The sequence below is a fragment of the Felis catus genome, chromosome B3 (genome assembly GCF_018350175.1).
Source record: "Felis catus isolate Fca126 chromosome B3, F.catus_Fca126_mat1.0, whole genome shotgun sequence".
Lineage (NCBI taxonomy): Eukaryota > Metazoa > Chordata > Mammalia > Carnivora > Felidae > Felis > Felis catus.
Window position 1 is genome coordinate 66,094,282 of NC_058373.1, and position 14,371 is coordinate 66,108,652.

The 14,371-nt window shown below is 37.9% G+C and overlaps 1 protein-coding gene across 17 annotated transcripts in view; it reads right to left on the bottom strand.

Annotated features, from left to right (window-relative positions):
- Window positions 1-14,371, bottom strand: part of CB3H15orf41 (chromosome B3 C15orf41 homolog) — a 296,333-nt gene that overhangs the window by 278,838 nt on the left and 3,124 nt on the right. The window contains exon 1 of one of the 17 annotated variants that reach the window (XM_045059573.1): window positions 6,718-7,789. The exons of the other annotated variants lie outside the window; for them this stretch is intronic. The gene's annotated coding sequence lies outside the window, so the exon portion shown is untranslated. Of the gene's footprint in view, window positions 1-6,717; window positions 7,790-14,371 lie in introns of those variants that run through there. 17 annotated transcript variants of the gene reach the window in all.

Below are 14,371 nucleotides of genomic sequence, written 5' to 3' on the forward strand. Positions count from 1 at the left end.
GGTTTCTACAAAGATGAGCTGCAGTATTAACAGACAGCCTTTAGAATGGGGGTGGGGGAGTCATGCATCAAAAAAATTCAACAAGAGTTAATTGAGCGCATTGAAGAAAAGAACGACGGGTTTGAGTGTTGCAAATTCTTGCTGGGACCCCTATCATCACCATCACTCTGGCATTTTATTTCTAGACAAGGAATATATTTTACCTTTCTTAGATTATTTTCTGGTTACAAGCCAACCATTATGAACCTTTCAGTGAATCACTGAATAGGGCACTTAAAGGGATAAACAATTATAAAAATAACTCTGTCACAAGTGCATACATTTTATTTTATTTAGTGATGTAATAAGCTTAGGGGCATATATCAGGTCCAAAATGGTCTTAGTCATTAATTTAAGCAATAAATCATAGGTCTTGCCAACAATGACGGCAAACAGATGCTAACAAGGAAATGTATTATTTAATATTGCCATGTGTTATAAAAATGTAAGTGTGTTTAAGACATGTCTTAAATTTTTATAATAATATGCATTTAATACATTACTGTTTTGACACATGCAGGAATCAGATTTATAGGTCCCATTCCGTAGCTTCTTCTTCTGTGAACATGAGAGCATAGTCTAGATTTTTTTTTTAAACAAGAGGGGAAACCCTTAAAGTGCATGCTTGCAACAATATCTAATTGGTTGTCTTGCTGTTTTGTAGTAAATAATGTCAACACTGAAACTCATTAAAAAAGAATGAATCTACACTTCGCCAGAATATAAAAATAGAACATTTCAAAATTACAATTTTTAAAGAAACATTATAGTGTAAGAAGTATAAGACCACTCTTTAATCAAGTTGGCAACTATTTTTTCCATCATTGTGAGCTGTTCTGCCTGACACCAGACTAAAATATACCAACCTGATTAATGAGTAAAGTTCAACATTAAAAAATGTGGAAGCAACTAGGTAAGAAAAATCCTACTTTCTATCTTCATGCAAAAATCCTTAGAAACAGTATCTCAAAATACAAGCTAATCTAAAATTGAGTCTCTCTAGCCAAATGATGCCAAACTGTAATATTCCCCTTCTAATATTTCCTTTGTGATCAGAAGGCTCACGTCTCTTACCAGCAGGTTCAACCCTCCTAGGGAAAGGGCTTGTGAGAGGAGGGAATTAGGGCTTAAGGAATAAACCAAAAGCCACTCTAAAAAAAAAAAAAACAAAAAAACAAAACACCACAGCTTTTTACATCAACAAGACGCCAACTCCGCTAAAAGCATTTTTTTTGTTTGCACATTATTTTGTCTGAATGTCCTTTTCAATCAACCCTGCCAACTGCCGGCATGGTCTTCCCCCTTTCTTATGTGGGCAAGAGTCCATGCTTTAGAACACTTGAAGAAGCGGTGCTTGGAGTATGGAAACTAAATTTTCTTCATTAAATCTACTGAAGCAGATATTAAAAATGCATTTAATATACTGGCGATGGTCGGTGGGCACCGCTGACTGTGACAGGCCGGTTACTGATGATGTGCCGTCAGATGGCCTTCTCAGCAGGCGCCTGGGTCTCAGGCTGCTGAAGGACAGCAATATCTTCCCTTGTGTGTAAGCTCTATTCATCTCCCAAGTATTTACTAAATCACAGGCCTCTGCACACATAGCCCACGTTTGAGCGTATGCTAACAAATGATGGATGGCCTCGTCAATTCATTATGTCCTGAAAGCATGGTTTCCTGCCATTCCAATCATCAAACCTCAGTGCTTCAGAGCTGATCAGTCCCGGGGAATATATTTTGCAGGCTCGATTAAAAGAGTAGAAGAAGTTCTTTACATTAGAGTCTCTGACACTCTCCCCCAACTGTTTGCTGCTTCTACCAATTATTTGGGCAGAATATTCACTAAGTATTCAGACAGTATAACACTGACAGGTTTTTTTTTTTTCTGATGTTTGCTAAGGTGTGATTTACCTATGACAAAACGGTTGAGGTATTTAATAGTGAAATTAGTGTCCTAAAACAATTTTCCTTTTATGTACAGCACAAAAAAACCTGAAAAGTATTTTATATCATATAATATTCTAGTGTAAATGCATTAATGGATGCATTTCAAAGGAACTTTAAAGGGAATAACCAGTCTCTAAATCATCTAAACCTTTTGAGACAATAATTCATGAGAGTTCTCTTAATTATAATCTAGATAAAGGTACAAACTACTTAAAAATTCTTCCGACAGTTCCAAAGTTAAGATAACAAGAGTTCAACTTGTCAAAGAAAGAAACCTCTTAAAAGAAGATATATTTTCATTTCCAGGGTTTTATATGTCAGTTGTCTTTCCTTTAAGCCATAAGAACATTTTTATTTTTAGCTACAGCTTATCTATGGAACAGAAAACAACAGCACACTCATACCTTTCACTCAGAAACAGTAAACTTTATAAATAAACAGACAAACTTACCACAACTAAACAGACAGCTGAGCCTTGAGGAGTTGGGTAGTGTTCAACAGCTAAACAATTTGCTATTAATAAGCTCCTGAAAATACTAAAAATTAAAAATTAAAAAAAAAAAAAGTGCCACACTCCCATTTAGCCAATAGCTAGGTAGGCTGTGAAGTACCTACAATCAGCATAAGCTCTGCTGTTGACCTCGACCTTGACCTCAAGATTAAGCTCACTTTTATTGCGCACAAAGGTCACCTGTATTAGGTCAAAATTCAAAGTCCCTTGTCAGAAAAGGTTGATATATTCCAACCTTTCCTTCTCCATGCATCAAATTTTTCATGGTAAAGTCATATTCAGCAGACAGTATATTCAGCAATTTATTGTACCATTGTAATACAGTGCAGAATACAATTGTCCAAAAAGCTATAACATGAATAAAATATTTTTTGTGACAAGGTACCAGATCTAGACTCCTCACACACTCTTAACAGACAAAATAAAACTAACCAAGTCTTGTTTTCATACTCCACAAGAGTTATAAGGCATTAGCCTCAAAATACAATCCATAGTATAATTATGACTTTTTGATTATCTTCAGCTACAGGCACTATTTTTCAGAATATCATTCAAATTTTTAAGTATTATTATTTTTTTAAAACACAGTGATCTCTAAACAGTTTTAATATCTTTATTCCAATCTGACCTGAGTAGCTTAAGTGAATTTTGAAGTAGGTCTAAACCTAAAGCCTCTCTTCAACCTAGAACCTAAAAGATATGCTCTATAATAAACAGAATAGAAAAAGAAGAGGAAGAATTACTATCTTGCCCAACTCATTATTATTGCAACGATATGATCAGCAGAACTGCACAAATAAGATAAATTAAGCAAATTCTTTGTAGGCAGCATTCCAGAATACATTCTAATTAATAATAACCAAGGCCTTAAAGGGACAATAAATCTATTTTCTTTAAAAAGTTTACGCAGTTTCTTTGTGTTTACCACAATCTTTTTATAATCCGTATTAGCAGCATGAACAGATTTTAAGACTGTTTAGAAAACACTCATTCTTCAAATTTATTAACGCCTACATTAAATGCTAAAATCGGTGTTCACATTCATGCTGTGACCTGGGGCATCCCACAAAACCTCCATGCCCTGGAAGGCTTACACCTGAACTCCATCATTCCTGGACTCAAGTTACTTCCTGGTGACAGAACCCTGCCTCCCAAACTGGTATTCATCCTAATATCCTTCATAAATTCATAAACACCTTGCTATCAAGGTGAGGCAGAAATGTAAGAGATTCCAGAATTGGGAAGGTTATACTGAGATGTTATCAGACAAGAAAATACTTAAAAATTCTCAGATTTTAACATTCTCACTTATTCTGGGAGGAAGGGGAATGAATCAACCTCAACTTACATATCCTCATTTATCATCCCAAAAAATATCACATCTTGGTTACCAGCATCATTTAAGGACTTTAGTGTAACTTACTAAAAGCAGGTTTCCTGTTATCCTGAGGGTAAATGAAAAACACTTTGGAAACCTAGAAAATAAAAGGGCTGGCTTCAGGCAAAATTTTTTTCAGTTCTGATGTCCTGAGTCTAATTATCATAAGCATAAATTCCACTGGAATGAGCATCCTTAGCTCAATAATGGTAACAATAACAGCAGCAGCAAAAATTTATTCAGTGCAGTATTAGGAACTATGATACTCATTTTATATTTACTATCTCATGTTCGTAACAACCCTGTTTTACAAATAAGGCACAAAAAGGTGAAGAAAGTTCCCCAAGGTCACCCAGAAAGTAAGTCACGAAGCCAGAATTCATATGTCTATTTTCAGAACCAAGTTCTCTAGGCCAATTTACAAAACTGCCTTTACAACAAGAAACTGAACCACCTCCTGGAGTTCCCAATAATGGGTTTGCTTCCTATTGATTTATAAAATAATTAACCATAATCAGAGAGAGCTGATAAACCACCCAAGGTCAAACACAGGCTATGACCACTCTGCCAAACTCAATACCACTTGGCCAGCCCACTCATCAGGGCCTATCCCCACACAGAATTTCCCCTGTCATTCTAAAATGCACATGTTCTTGCCTGATGTTATTAATTCTACTATCCATTTGTTTTAGCTGTACACGGTCCTATTATTTTACTACTGATGCCTTCAAAGTAGGAAAGAAATGCATGTGAAAATGTGATAATTGAGATTTTATAAAGTGATACAAAATCCAATTATAATCAAATCGGTATCTTCCATTGTTTTCCATTATAATTATAGAGATGCTTTATTTTTTTTTATACTGGAGTAACTGCCAATTGAAAATGTAACAACTAAGCTTGAAGTTTCTCAAAAAAATAACTTCTGACATGATAAACCCTCAGGCATACCACTGGAGCATTTCCAAATTCTTACAGAGGACAAAGAATCACTCTAATATCCCTACATTTAGCTAATTAACCTATTTTGAAAGGGATCAACTTTCCTTAACTGAGACATACATATATGACTTTTTTTTTTCTTTTTTAACCATGCAGCATTTCTTTAGGTGAGTTCAATGGTATGTGCATTATACTATGTATCATAATACAAACAATATAGTAGGTATAGTTAAGGCTTAGAATTCTAGTTCCCACACTAACTATGGTGGGGAAAAAATACATGTATCCTTTCTTTGAACAAAAAAAGGAGGGGAACCTGGGCGGCTCGGTCGGTTGAGCATCTGACTTCAGCTCAAGTCATGATCTCACAGTTCATGCCTTAGAGCCCCGCGTCAGGCTCTGTGCTGACAGGTCAGAGCCTGGAGCCTGCTTCAGATTCTATGTCTCGCTCTCTCTCTCCCCCTAACTGACCCACTCACATACTGTCTGTCTCTCTCAAAAATAAATAAAAGTTAAAAAAAACTTTTTAAAAAAAAGGAGGAGGGGGAGAGACCAACAAAACACACATGTAAGTATTTTAAGCCCTTATTAGGAAAAAAGCTGTAAGGGAAAACAAAACAAAAAACGCACAGAATAATAAGCTAGGTTAAAAAAAAATTCTGGAAAAGACATGCACCAGGATCATAACGCGCAAAGCAAAAGTCTCAAATTGGTGATGGTAGGCAGTCGTATGGGGAGCTTAAGAAATGCCTTTGGTGGCAGTGGGTGGAGCCCAGGTTTGTCACACGTTAGCCAATTTCTGTGGTGTAAACACTCCCACTGTGGCTGATTTTAAGCTACTGATGTGAGGTCACAGTTTGTAGAGTGGGGAAAAGATACTTATAATCAGCTCTCACAAGCTGGAAAGAGCCAGCTCCAGCACCCATTGGCTAGAGGCCAAATTCAGCCCACAGACTTGTTCTGTTTGGCCAGGAAACCATTGGCCCACAGTGTTTTAAAAAATTCCAACAAATTGACAACATTTAAAACTCAGAATATTTTTTTCTAAAAAGTGAGATATAGAGCTGCTTTCTAGAGAATAAAAGACTTGGCGGCACTGGGCCCACGTTCCTGCGCAGCAACAGATGGCTGGCATAAGGTTGCGGCTGCCATGTTAGTGCACACAACTGTCCCTTCCCTTTGCCGCAATCTCAACCGGGCCAGCTTCATTCATTCACTCCTTGCTGATACCTGCCTGGCCCCTCAACAGATGGGAATCTGCGAGCTAAGTCAGAGCACAAAGGGAGAGTTTTACCTCCAGAGGTGGAACTTTGTTCAAATAACCGGGTGCCCCCCCTCCTCGGTTTCTGCATGTCCAGCATTAACTGATTTCACTAGATGATCTCTAATCACTGTCTCAATCCCACACGCTGTAAGTCACTGATTTGGAAATAATAAGAGAGGTATGCAGGTCCTGCTGAAGAAACTTTTGTGATTGACACAGGAAGAGTCTCAGGCCCATTGAAGTGCAAATAAAAATTCAAAACGTTCTAAGTTGGAGGTTAAATGTATCTTATTTTTATATATGTATTTTAGTTGGCCTCAGGAAATAAGAATCTAGATAATGTTAACTTCACCAGTTAAGAAATGATGTTTGTGAGCTATTTGTTACATCTGGACTGTAAGAGTCTGTGGGGGTTTTAATGCTATACAACGAAGAGTCTCTCTCACATACCCAGTCCATTTACCATCTTAGCTAAATGGGGCTTGAAGTGCAAGTTAATTTTAAATTTTATTAGCTTCCCCTACCAATATTATCAGCAAAAACAAATAGCAGTGTAATATACCTTGAGTGAAAGATGATACCCACTTGGAAGAGTTAGAGACAGAAACAAAAAATTGAAAAAAATAAATCACCCACCTAATTTCACATGTGATTGTAAGAAGATGCTTTTAAATGACACTTCAGTCTCCCACATCCCATCTACCAAGAAGGCTACCCCTACAAAGAGCCTTATTGCCCTACTAGTCATAAACACCACCTTGTAAGTTCTAGAATCTCAGGAGGCTAAGGTGTGGCACTGGCATGAGTAATGGACCACAAAGAGATTTCACTCTGTGTTTCTGTTCACCCTAGCACTAGAGCTGGGGACCTAGAGCATTCCAAGATTAGACATACCATGCTCGGGCTCTCTGAAAGTGATCACAAATATTCATGACAGACATAATTCATAAATCTTCTGAGTACAAATCTGAATCTTTCATACCACTAGGTTGATCTGAGGAAGAGCAAGTCAACTAGCTAATAAGCGAGCTTAACCAAACACCTGCATTACAAAGCTTTACACTTTTGTTTGCCATCCTTTCTGGTGCTAGCTGCGAATTTGGGGATTTCCAACAGTCATTAAGTAACAACCCTTGTAAGCATCAAGGGTCTTCCATGCCTCCTATTTCCTAGAGCACGATAAATAAAAGAGCAGAGTTCACATCTCATCCTTTCTTGAGCCTGGAGCAAAGGACAAATCTCAGCAATAATAAAAATAAATATATGAGAAATACATGAGTTATGTTGGGGGCGGGGGGGCAATTTACCATGTATTTTAAGACTTAGTCTTGTATATGACTACAGCTCCCAGAACAACCTCAGGAAAAGCCCAAGCCTCATACAAATCACTCCAATTAGCAGAACCAGCACCTAGTCAAGGAAAGGCCCAGCACATACTTATTTTACTGATTAACAGTATCAAGAGACCTGAATCCACTTATTTTTTCCTCTGCTTGTACTGCTTTCTCGGATTCAGAATATTTATTCCTGTGGTCTTGCTGGTATTTCTCTAAGTTCAAAAGTCTTCAAACAGTTTTAGCAGCTGAATCTCAATATTTAAAACACATGAAGGTTGGGGCGCCTGGGTGGCGCAGTCGGTTGAGCGTCCGACTTCAGCCAGGTCACGATCTCTCGGTCCGTGAGTTCGAGCCCCGCGTCAGGCTCTGGGCTGATGGCTCAGAGCCTGGAGCCTGTTTCCGATTCTGTGTCTCCCTCTCTCTCTGCCCCTCCCCCGTTCATGCTCTGTCTCTCTGTGTCCCAAAAATAAATAAACGTTGAAAAAAAAATTTAAAAAAAAAAATAAATAAATAAATAAAATAAAACACATGAAGGATGTTAAGTCCTAAGATATTTTAATATTTTACTTTGGAAAGAAAATTGCAGAGCTCCCCATTATCTCAATGATGCATCTATCAGGTCACAATTTGAATACCAAGCTAGGTTAAAAAAACAAAACAAAACAAAACAAAACAAAACAAAACAAAAAAAAACAACCCAGAAACTTTATTCACTGCCCTGAAACCAGAGGAAACAGAAAAGATCACCCCTCCTCAGTCAAGAGGAAAGCCCTTGAAAAAATTGACATTGTCAATCTTGTCACTCTGGCAAGAAGGAAGCTCTGAGTTACCAAGGAGAACTAATAACTCTTAAATGTTATCAAGATGCCTCCTGCCAGGTAGGGATAGAAAGAGGAAAGAAAAGTAGAGGCAGGGATTAGTTCCCCAAAGTGGACAGCAGAGGGTTGGACTCTTGACCAGCCATGTATTGTCTTTAATACATGAGGCACAGGCTGCTCCACGCTGATCTCAAAGCCCACAGAGCAAACCATCCTGGATCCAGCTCTCTGTTCTGTTCCCCTAAGAAATGGAGGCTCATCATTCAGTTACAAGCTGCACGTCAGCACCTTTGCTATATCCACTGTGTACCAGCTCATGGTATAAGGAATCTGACCGCAGAAAGAGAGAAAGAGAAAGATACCTTGAGTTAAACATTTAAAACACTTCCTTTCAAGTAAAAGACAATCGAAAATAAAGGAAAATTTCTTTTTTTTTTTTTTTGGGGAAAATTTATTTTTACCCATCTCCCAAATGATTTTCACACCAGGGCATGACTTTTATATTTTAAGGTCACTTTTCATAATTACTCTGGAAAAGTACTTGTACATCGGTTGTTTTGTTTTTAAGGAAAATTCAACCAACATGGCAAAACTGCACAAAATGTGTAATAAAAACGTACTTTTTTCAGTCAACATTTGCTGAAAGTCAAATAATAAAATATTATTACTCCATACATCTATTGAACACTTTTCTCCTAGGGAGATACATAATTCCTCTTTATTGTATCAGTAAACATTCTGATGTGAGCTATTACTTAGGAGACTAAAGTCTGATGCCTGAATATAGACTTTAAAATGAAGTCCATAATCTAATAACATGAAAATTTCCCCCTTCAAACTAATAAGAAATAGAGTCAGCATGTGGGTTCTCCTCAAAACAACATTATCTGAGGTTTTCTCCAAATACTCCTTTGTAGGAATTCAAGTTCATCTCACTTCTGCAACTATGCAAATCCAAGAGTCACAAATATCTCATCAAAGCACAAGGTGCCACATAGTTAATAAAATAACCTTCCAGGTGAGTCATTAAAGGTAGGCTACAATGCAACAACAAAATAAAAACCTAAAATCTTATGGACTAAAAAAATGTATTTGAAAAGATGACTAAGCGGCAGCTGGGTGGCTCAGTTAAGCGTCCAACTCTCGATTTCAGCTCTGGCCATGATCTCCCAGTTCATGGGTTCGAGCCCCGTGTTGGGTCCCACGTTGGCAGAGCAGAGCCTGCTTGGGAATATCTCTCTCTACCCCTCCTGTGCTTGCTCTCTCACTCTCGCTCTCTCTCAAAATAAATAAATAAAAATTAAAAGATGACCAAAGGAAATACATGAAATAATCATATTCTTTTCTTAGGCCCACTTTTTTAGACCAATTTCTTTTCCAATTTGCACTAGTGATCAATACAGAAATACTCCTGGATAGGTTTCCTAAGTATATGAGTACTAATTCTGAAGTTCATGTAAGTTAGTCCTATTTCCTTAGCAAAACCACGAAAAGAGTTTCCAGCTCAATAAAAGGTTGACTTTTTCTCCCTTTACAAGCTATTCTCACTCATTATTCTGGAACTTGGGTGCACCACAACATTATCAGAAGAATAGAAAATTGACCACAAATTGAGAACCAACTATCAATTCAAATGAGAGAACAAGGCAGATAGGAATAATATTCCAATTTAAGTAAACCAGTATTAATTATAGACTGCAAGGTGCTACTATAATTCTTAAAAATCAGTACATCTGGATTCAGAGTTTTCTTTCTTTCTTCTTTGTTTTTAATGGCATTATATACTACTATAAAAGACTTAAGACAAGTTTCTGATATCTGGGCCATATTCAACTAATGATTAAATCCATGTGTTCAGAGCTATACAATCAACTGATCCATATCAAAGCAAAATTTTGTTTGACATGTTTTAAAAGGTTACTACTTAGACATCTCTTCTTCTGTAGGCTATCTATTAAATTCTAATAATAACAAGAATCATATTTACCATCCATTAAATGCCTACCAGAATGTCTACACTATGCTAAGTGTTTTACATGCCTTATTTTACTTAATCCTCACCACAGCCTTAAGGGACTGAATGGCGAGAAGTAATACACAGAGTAAGAGGAAGAATCTGGAGCCGGACTCTGCCTGGGTTTAAATCCTGCATCTTCTACTTCTCAGCAGTGGAGCTCCATCCGTTGTTTTACAGAAGAGGCAACTGTGAATCAGGTAAAAAGAGGCAAAGCCAAGTCATTCCCCAAGAACAAACTGCTACAGAAAGCAAAAACCATGGAATGCAAGGCTCCTATGGGAAAAGGGGGTGACTTAAAAGGCGCCACTGGGGGTGGGTAACATTATTCAAGAAAGGATAACTGTAGTCAATGGCAGCACCAAATTAAACTAAGCCGTCCTAAACAAAGGTAAAACTTCAGTAAAATTGTGCTCGTCCCAAGCAAGTCCTCAGCTACTCCCCTCCTGACCACACTGGACCCCAGGTCCACCAAGACCCACCCTGCCAAATACACAATAGGACCAGCCTTAGATGAAAGTAAAGATCCTAAGAAAATGAACTAACTCTATTGGTTTAAATACAGGGAACCCAGCCAAACAAGTGTTTCACTACTCCTTTCAAGATTTCTTTAGGAAGAGCCTCACATGAATGAATGGTTGCCTATACTGTGATCCAACAGTGGGAAAACAGCAGATGTTGCGGGGCCAAGACAGAAGATCATACTTAAGAATGAGGAAGGCACTCTTAGAAACACCTGAGCTGATGTCCCTAAGGGAAAAGAAAGAGCAGTAAGGTAAAGACACTTATTTGCTTAGAGATCTATGGTATCAAGAGTTTGACTTACGACTTGTTGGTATAGGCATAAATAGCAACCAAATAACTAATGCAAGATAAGGGAACTCAGCGAAAAATTAAACTTGGGCCAAGGGGCTTAGTTTACCAGCAAAAGAATTTCCAACAAGGGTATATCTCCTTTAAGAAACCCACTTGATTAAACATACATGAACTAAATGATGTTCCACAAATCCTCTGGTTCCTAACATTCTGTGAGTCTAATAATTTATAGCTATTGGATGTGTGTTAAACTCTTTCCTCAGACTGCAAGTTCTTCAAAAATAATGACTACATTGTCCTGTTTTCTACAAAATATTCAGATAGTGCCACAGACATAGTGAGCACACAGTGAATTATTACAGACTAAATGCCGTAAGGGGTGAATGAACTACGAGTACCAGTGAAAATCATGAGCTGACTGTGGGATGGATTGTTTCACATGAAATGGTGGTAGTAGAGGATATTAGTTAAAAGAGTATTCCAATGAGAGAAGTAGAAAGTCACCATTAGGCAAATACTAGTAATAACTGTTTCAAGCAAGAACCATTGATGGACGCTAATATCAACAGAAAGGGTGATGTGATACATCTGGAGGGTGAATTTTGGAGTTGGACAATATTAGACACCACAAAGTCCTATACCTTCATTTTAAATTGGAAGATTACAAGACCAAAGTGGTTAAGGGCCTGCCCAGGCTCAACATGGTGACTTGCAAAGGCATAAATCTGTAATTTCAGTGAAAACAAATAAGTCATGGATAAGTGAGGCTAGCAAATAGAAGCCACAGTGTGGGGGAGGGAGAAGAAATTAAACTACATCTTTACCTTTGAGCATATACTAAAATATATTTCAACTAGCCAGATTAAATAATTAAGAATAACAGGGGACCTGGGTGGCTCCATCAGTTAAGCATCTGACTTCAGCTCAGATCATGATCTCATGGTTTGTGAGTTTGAGCCCTGCATCTGGCTCTGCACTGACAGTGCAGAGCCTGCTTGGGATTCCACCCCCCCCCCCCCCCCCCCGTGCGTGTGTCCCTCTCCCAACTTGCTTGCACTCCCTCTCTCTCTCTCAAAATAAACAAACAAACAAACAAACAAAAGAACAAGAAAGAAGGCCATAAAGAACCTAGGAGAAAATTTAGGTGAAGATTTACTTTTCACATCTTAGGACAGGACAGGACTTCCTGGACTTCCTCGGGGGGGGGAAAAAAGCATCAATTTAAAGTTAAGCATATAAAAAACAACAATATTTAAAAGAAAACAACTGGAAAAATATCTGCAACAGATATGACATATAAAGGCTCAACATCCGTAACATATGCAGATCACTAAACAGTAGCAAATCAATAAATAATAATAGCAAACACTCCAATATAAAATTAGGCAAAGGATACCAGGCAGGTAATTCAAGAAGAAAATTAAATGGCCGGTAAACAATTGGGGAAATACACAGTCCATTCTATTAAAAAATGCAAATTACAAAATGTCACTCTTGAACCTTCATATTAAACATTAAATAATGTCTCTCTTCAATACTGGCCAAAGTTGCAGAGCCAGATAGTCCCAGGCACTGCCAGGAATAGGATTACTACAATCATTTCGATAGTAGTTTGTCAATACATACCAAAATCCTTCAAGACATACATATTCTTTGATTTGAAATAGCTCCTGGTTGTCAAAGTGCAGTCAATGGATTCCTAGAGTCCCTGAGACCCTCTCAGGGGTCTATAAAGTCAAAACTACTTTTATGGAAATAATAAGACATGATTTGCCTTTTCCCCCGTGTGAAATTTGCATGGATGGTGCAAAACCAATGGTAGGTATGCACAAATCAAGGCCAAGCAAACTGTGTTCTAGGAGTCACTATAAATTTCCCTGCCACATACTTACAGGGGGAAAAAAAATGCCAGTTTCATATAAGAATATCTTAAGATTCACTTATTATTAATTGTATTAAATCTCAACACTTGAATGCACATCTTCTTAACATTCTATATGACAAAATAAGAAGTAAATACATGGGGGGGCACCTGGGTGGCTCAGATGGTTAAGCGTCTGACTTCAGCTCAACTCAGGTCATGATCTCACAGTTTGTGGGGTGAAGCCCGGCGTCGGGCTCTGTGCTGACAGCTCGGAGCCTGGAGCCTGCTTTGGATTCTGTGTCTCCCTCTCTCTCTGCCCCTCCCCTGCTCGTGCTCTGTCTCTCTGTCTCTCAAAAATAAATAAACATTAGTGGGTGATAGGCATTGAGGAGGGCACCTGTTGGGATGAGCACTGGGATGAGCACCTGTTGTACGGAAACCAATTTGACAATAAACTTCATATTAAAAAAAATCATACTAAATAAATAAATAAACATTAAAAAAAAAAAAAAAAAAAACCAGTAAATACAATGGGGCACCTGGGTGGCTCCGTTGGTTAAGCATCCGACTTCGGCTCAGATCATGATCTCACGGTTCCTTGAGTTCAAGCCCCATGTCAGTCTTCTGCTGTCAGCACTGAGAATCCTTTACATCCTCTGCTCCACACGCCCCACCGCTACCCCACTGGTTGTCTCTCTCTCTCTGTGTCTCTCTCTCTCTCTCAAAATAAATAAACTTAAAAAAAATACATACAAAGTACATCTACTGCATATCGAAGTATGATGACTGACTCACGGGAGAACACTTACATGATTGTTTGAGAGCTGAACTAGCTGCTTTTTCCATGGGACACCATTTTTACTTGAATGAGCAATGAACAAAGTATAATTATTCAGATTTGGGTATCTAGAAAACACTTTCTCAAAAATAAACAACATGAACCTGTCACTTAAGGAAAACAACTGGTAGTATTTATTGCCAATGATAAAATTTGAGCTTTCAAGGGAAAACTCAAATATTGGAAAACTCTGAACCCATCACCATAAGCTTGACAGCTTCAAATCTTACAGACTTTTCTGATGAGATCAGTGGGATATTAACAAATATGATTTTTTGATATTGTATAATGAAAGGTGACAACATTGAAAGATTTACATAACTCACAACCAACATTTTGCACACAACGCACGGATGACAGAAATAACGCATGGGTGAAAGATCCACTCAAAGTTCAAGACAGGCCTATAGACTGCAATATACACTGATACTGGATATCCAGTGAGAGTGAAATGCTCCATGATATGGTTTCACCTTCTACACTGCAATTAACCTTTAAGAAAACACTACTTGTTAGGTTGTATGTAGCAACAAAAATATCCACCATTATCTAAAAATTCTATTAAATCATTCTTATCTTTTACAACTACATTTGTCTGGGGCC